A 6,074-nucleotide genomic window follows, 5' to 3' on the forward strand; every position below is an offset into this window, starting at 1 on the left:
AAATTGAGGTTTTGATTTTTGCTTGTCTTCTTTTTTGAAAGGATAGCTTGAAGCGCGTGGTGTGTCTCTTGTCTGTGTTCTGACTGTCCTTCTCTCTCTGAGTTTCTTGGTGAACCCTGAAAGGAATGTGAAGAGATGTATCAGTATCCTGATACCTGTCAGGTTTTTTTAATGTTATCTCTATTCCTAAGGTTATATTTCCCTTCGGAGAGCTGCTGTTGAGGAGACCCACTCCTGGATTGAGATCTATTCTTTTGTTTTATTTTGTTATTATCCCATTTCTTCTTGGAAGAATCAGGAGATTGCTTGGTGTTATCTTCTTTGGTACCACTCATGAGTAGAGGTTTTGTTGCTCTAGCTTCCAAACTATCTCTACCTAATTCAGCATAGGTATCTGTGATAATTTTACGTAATTCACGTTCCTGTTGTAAAGGAGTGAAATCCCTCAGGCATTGGCATATTGCCACTGCTGCTGCCTCCCCTTTTATATTTTCTAATATTATAGCTGATACCTGGGCAAAATTACCTAACATTTTCATCCCTATGTTCATAGCAGGTTCTGCTCCATACTCAGTTTTTATTTGTTTTAATACATTTGGTATTACTGCTAATGATGGGATACCATGAGTTCTGGTATATTTGGCAGCGAAAACTCTACCCCAAGTGGTACAATCCTCTATCTGGGGAGCTGTCCCCATTGGCAAGCAGATTGTTAGCATTCTGTGTCTTTCTTGAGGCTTGTGCGTGGAAATACTGCCTCTAGCGGTGTTATTTTTTGTGCTATTCAGAATAGCATTTGCTCATGTTTAGTGGGTATTCTACCCATAACTGCGAATAGCATCTGAGGTGTTATTTTAGTTGTAGAAGCCTGAATCTGTACTGCTTATGTAGCTCGTGTTGGCTGAAGTGTGAGTGTTCTCATCATAAATTGTGTCAGGTTTCTGTAAAGTTTTATTATTTCTTTATGAAGTAGACGTAGGTCTGCTACTGGCATTGTGTGGATCGCTGGATGCGGTGTGTAAGTCACAAGGTCTGACCTAGTGGCACCATCTCTTCCATGTGGACCTAGTCTTGCTTTGCCTTTTGTATGAGTAAGGGCACATTTAAACCAGTGTATGTGCTCCTGGTTGGTGAGCTGAATTTGTCCTCATATGGACTGTATTCATCTGGTGTTTCATCTTCAGTGTAAGAATGAAATGTATTTGATTGTGCATCTGCTTGTGGCTATTTAACCCATGGATAGAATTCCTCTGTTCTATATGATTCCTGAGCCTCAATCATGAAGGTTACTGTCCTACCCCTAGCTGGGATTCCGTAGTCTGTTAGCTTTTGAGTAAGGGCATACCTAACATTTTCTGAAATGTTTATTTCCCCTTCTATTTCTTCTTCCCTTACTGCAGAAGGCTGTGCTCACCCAGCGGCGTCTTTGTCAGCCATTGTTGACAAAAGTTTCAAGGAAGAGTTTCAAGGAAACTGATATAAGGTTTTATGCACAATAGGAACTATTTGTCCTTCAAGCTTGATAAACCTACAGCTAATAAATAGGATAATTCCCTCCCCACTCAAGACGTCTCTGGGGAAATGTGAGTGGGGTCTCTGAGAAAAGCACGACTGAACTACTCAGATTTGACTGTTAAAAAAGTACCAAACCAACGTTGGTGGCACAATTGTCGTGTAGTTCCTATAAACCTATATAGGATCTGCGTGTTTAGACAACATACACAATAGGATTGGTGTCAGACTGATTGTAAACACCCGTACCACATGTGTTAGCCTGTATACCACCAAGGAGAGAATAGTTATTGGCAACTATCGAACATGACAACCCTGATCCCTCAGAATCGTGGAAACAGTGCTACTTGTCGCTCAGTCACTCGTGCTCACTTTGGTTTAGAGAGATACACAGAATGAACAGTGGGGACATTTCTCAATAAGCATTTATCGAACCAGCGTCATTCTAGTGTAAAATAGGTGTGCTGAAACAACCATTAGACAGTAACAGATATAAATGATTATAAGCAGTAATAGAGTAAAAGGATGGTAGAATTCTACCATCATGCTAAAACAATGAATACAGGCAAGTATATAAAATACATGACAGTAAAAATATGTACTCCTACAATGCGTCCCTAACTAGATGTACCTGAATGTACCTAGCATGTATGTGGGTATAAAGCCAAGAATCCCTCTAGGATACAGTCAACCCCATTACCTGAAGTGACAGATTGTGGGAACCCGTCTTGGTCTCAAGATAGACACCCACAAGAGATGTCAGTTCACTTCTAGCTGGAGTGTCTGCGTGCAGGAACCTCAGCATCTCGCGGCAGTGTGTCGGCGTCCTTTTCTCCTCTGACTATCTCAGTAAGAGATGATTTATAAATACCCAGGGGCTCATTTATGAGCCCCAGCGTCACTTTTGTGCTACCGGTGTGTCACTTTTTGTGACGCACCAGTGACGTAAAACATGCACCATGTTGCGTCATATTTACGAAGTAACGCATCTAGGTAGATGCGTCACTTCGTAAACCTCTGCGCTACATTATACCTGATCCAGGTATAATGTATGCAGGGTGGGCGTACCCCCGCAAGAAAGGGTCGTAGGAGTGGTGCAGCAAAATCTATGAGATCACTGCGCCACTTCTAGGACGCCAATGTGTCAAAACCTTACGCCTGCCTCATGGCAGGCGTAAGGGTGACGCAGGCCCTTTCACATGGGGCTTGCCCCATGTGAAAGGAACATTGCTGGAGTTGCGTCAGGCTTCCGACACAACTCCAGCAATGTGCCACTTTTTGCACTGACAGATACGTCAGTTATACTGATGTATCTGTCCTTCCTTGCGACATGATGCGTCATATTGTAAATATGACGCATCATTGGTGTCGCAAGGAGGGTGCACTGAGAAATGGCGCATTGCTGCTTTCACGCAGCAATGTGCCACTTCTCGTAAATGAGGCCCCCATAGTGGTACCCCCTGGGGATATACCTTGCTGTGTCATGTCAGACTAGGATGATGGAAGGACTGGCCCTTATACATAGTTATTATGCAGGAGATGGTAGGCCTGCTGTCCTGCTGGGATTCCAAGAATCCTCATGCACACCACCAAACTCCTCTGGACCGACCACCGCTGCATCCACTTCACCTTTCAGAAACCCACCACACACCACCACACCCAACAGATCCCCCGCCGCTGCTGGAGCAAAATCACCGAAGACCAACTACATGCAAACCTCACTCTCAGCCCACCAACCGAACCCTCCAACACCAACGCCGCTGCCCACAGCCTTAGACGCTGGATCGAAGACTGCGCCAACACCCTCGCCCCGCTGAAGAAACCCCCCCACAGAGACACCAGCAAGAGGGCCAGCTGGTTCACCCCAGAACTCCTAGCCTCCAAGCAAGCCTGCCGGAAACTAGAGAAGAAATAGCACAGCGAACAAACTCCGGACAACCGCGCAGCACATAAGGACGCCATCCGCAACCACCACCACCTCATCAGGGCCGCCAAGAGAACCTCGTTCAAAGACCGCCTCGACAACAACGCACACAATAGCAAGGAGCTCTTCAACATCGTGAAGGAACTCTCCAACCCCAGCTCCAACACCAATGACATCCCGCCGTCACAAGCCCTGTGCGACTCCCTCGCCACCTTCTTCCACCGCAAGATAGCAGACATCCATGACAGCTTCAACACCCAGACAGACGCAACAGACAGCAACACAACAGACCCTCCGCTCACCATCGACCACGACCCCCTGCTAGCCTGGGCCAATGTGAGCATCGATGACACCATCAAGACAATGAGCACAATCCACTCTGGCTCTCCGTCAGATCCCTTCCCGCACCACGTCTTCAACAAAGCAAGCAGCTCCATCGTACCCCACCTGAGCAACGTCATCAATCTCTCCCTCGAGACCGCGACCTTCCCAGAGAGCTGGAAACACGCCGAGATCAACGCCCTACTGAAAAAACCCAAGCCTGACCCAAGAGACCTCAAGAACTTCCGGCCCATCTCTCTGCTCCCCTTCCCAGCCAAGGTCATCGAGAAAATCATCAACAGACAGCTAACCCGATACCTCGAAGAAAACAGAATCCTGGACCCTTCCCAGTCAGGGTTCCGCAGCAACCACAGCATGGAGACCGCCCTCATCACCGCCACCGACGACATCAGGACCCTGCTGGACAGTGGCGTGACAGCAGCACTAATCCTCCTAGACCTCTTCACCGCCTTCGACACCGTCTGCCACTTCACATCACACGCACACCTCCACGCCGCAGGGATCAGAGACAATGCGCTGGAATGGACCACCTCCTTCCTCTCCCCGGCAGAACCCAGAGCATCCGCCTCCCCCATTCCGGTCCAAAGCCTCCGAGATCATCTGCAGCGTACCCCAGGGATCCTCCCTCAGCCCGACACTGTTCAACATTTACATGGCCCCCGCTCGCACACGTCGCCCAACAGCACGACTTCAACATAATCTCCTACGCCGACGACACTCAACTGATCCTCTCCCTCACCAAGGACCCCATCACCGCCAAAGCCAACCGCTGACTGGATGAAGACCAGCCGTCTGAAGCTGAACTCGGACAATACGGAGGTCCTCATCCTCGGCTCCAACCCTTCAGCTTGAGATGACTCCTGGTGGTCGATGGCACTGGGAGCAGCCCCGACACCCACCGACCACGCACACGCAACCTGGGAATCATCCTCGACTCAACGCTCGTAATGACCAAGCAGGTCAACGCCATCTCCTCCTCCTGCATCAACACCCTCCGCATGCTCCGCAAGATCTACAGATGGATCCCGACAGATACAAGAAAGACAGTCACCCAGGCCCTCGTCAGCAGCAGACTCGACTACGGAAACGCCTGCTACGCTGGACACCCGTCCAAGCTCATCAAACGACTACAAAGCATCCAAAACGCCTCGGCACGACTGATCCTCAACGTACCACGCCACGGCCACATCACCCCCCACCTGCGGGACCTGCACTGGCTCCCCGTCAGCAAGAGGATATCCTTCAAGCTCCTCATCCACGCGCACAAGGCACTCCACAAGACCGGCCCAGCGTACCTCAACAGACGGCTCTCCTTCTACATCCCCAACCGCCAGCTATGCTCCGCCGACCTCTCACTCGCCACCATCCCGTGCATCTGAAGAACAACCACTGGAGGGAGATCCTTCTCCCACCTCGCCGCCAAGACATGGAACACCCTCCCACTGAGCCTACGACAGACCCAAAACCTGCTGACCTTCAGGAGGTTGCTCAAGACCTGGCTGTTCGATCAGTAGCGCCCCCAACGCCTTGAGACCCTCACGGGTATGTAGTGTGCTTTACAAATGACTGATTGATTGCTTGATTGATTGAATGAGCCTTAAGCTTTTCGGAGAAAACCCCATGTCATCTCTGGACATTACCGTGACTAGGTAAAAGGTCAGTACTAAGAACCGTTATGTAGTGTAATGGTACGGAGAATATAGGTGAAAGGGTAGGTGATTACATCAGCCTATATTGAGGTACCTACATGAAACATAACACCACAAAATTCCACATCATGCCACAAAATTCAACAGCACACCACATAAGTAAACTCCACTACATGCCAGTCCACCACACAAAATAGCATTCCACATAATTACACTCCATGACACACAATCCCACTCCAAATAATTTCAGTACACTCAATACCACATAAGTACTATTCACATTATTCTCCTGCACACCCTGCTACATTATTCCACTCCACAAATCCACTCCAATTCTTCAACTAACAATTTCAATCCAACCCAAATAATTCTACTCCACATCAAATACATCCACTGCACTCCTAACACAGAACGCACGAGTAAAAGACATTGGGGGCTCATTATGATGGTGTGCGGCACCCCCCCTTCACACACAGAGGGGCCCACAATGGGCCCCCAAAGCCAGTCTCCACCTGTCTTATTTTGCAGCGGGATATCCGCCGCAAAAAGACAGGTGGAAGGGCATACCCTAATCACTAAGGCGGTGCCTGCATTGCACTGCTGCAATGTTGCCCTGGTTCCGGGTTCCGCAAGGCGGGCGGAAAAGG

This window comes from Triturus cristatus, chromosome 7 (genome assembly GCF_964204655.1).
Source record: "Triturus cristatus chromosome 7, aTriCri1.1, whole genome shotgun sequence".
Classification (NCBI taxonomy): domain Eukaryota; kingdom Metazoa; phylum Chordata; class Amphibia; order Caudata; family Salamandridae; genus Triturus; species Triturus cristatus.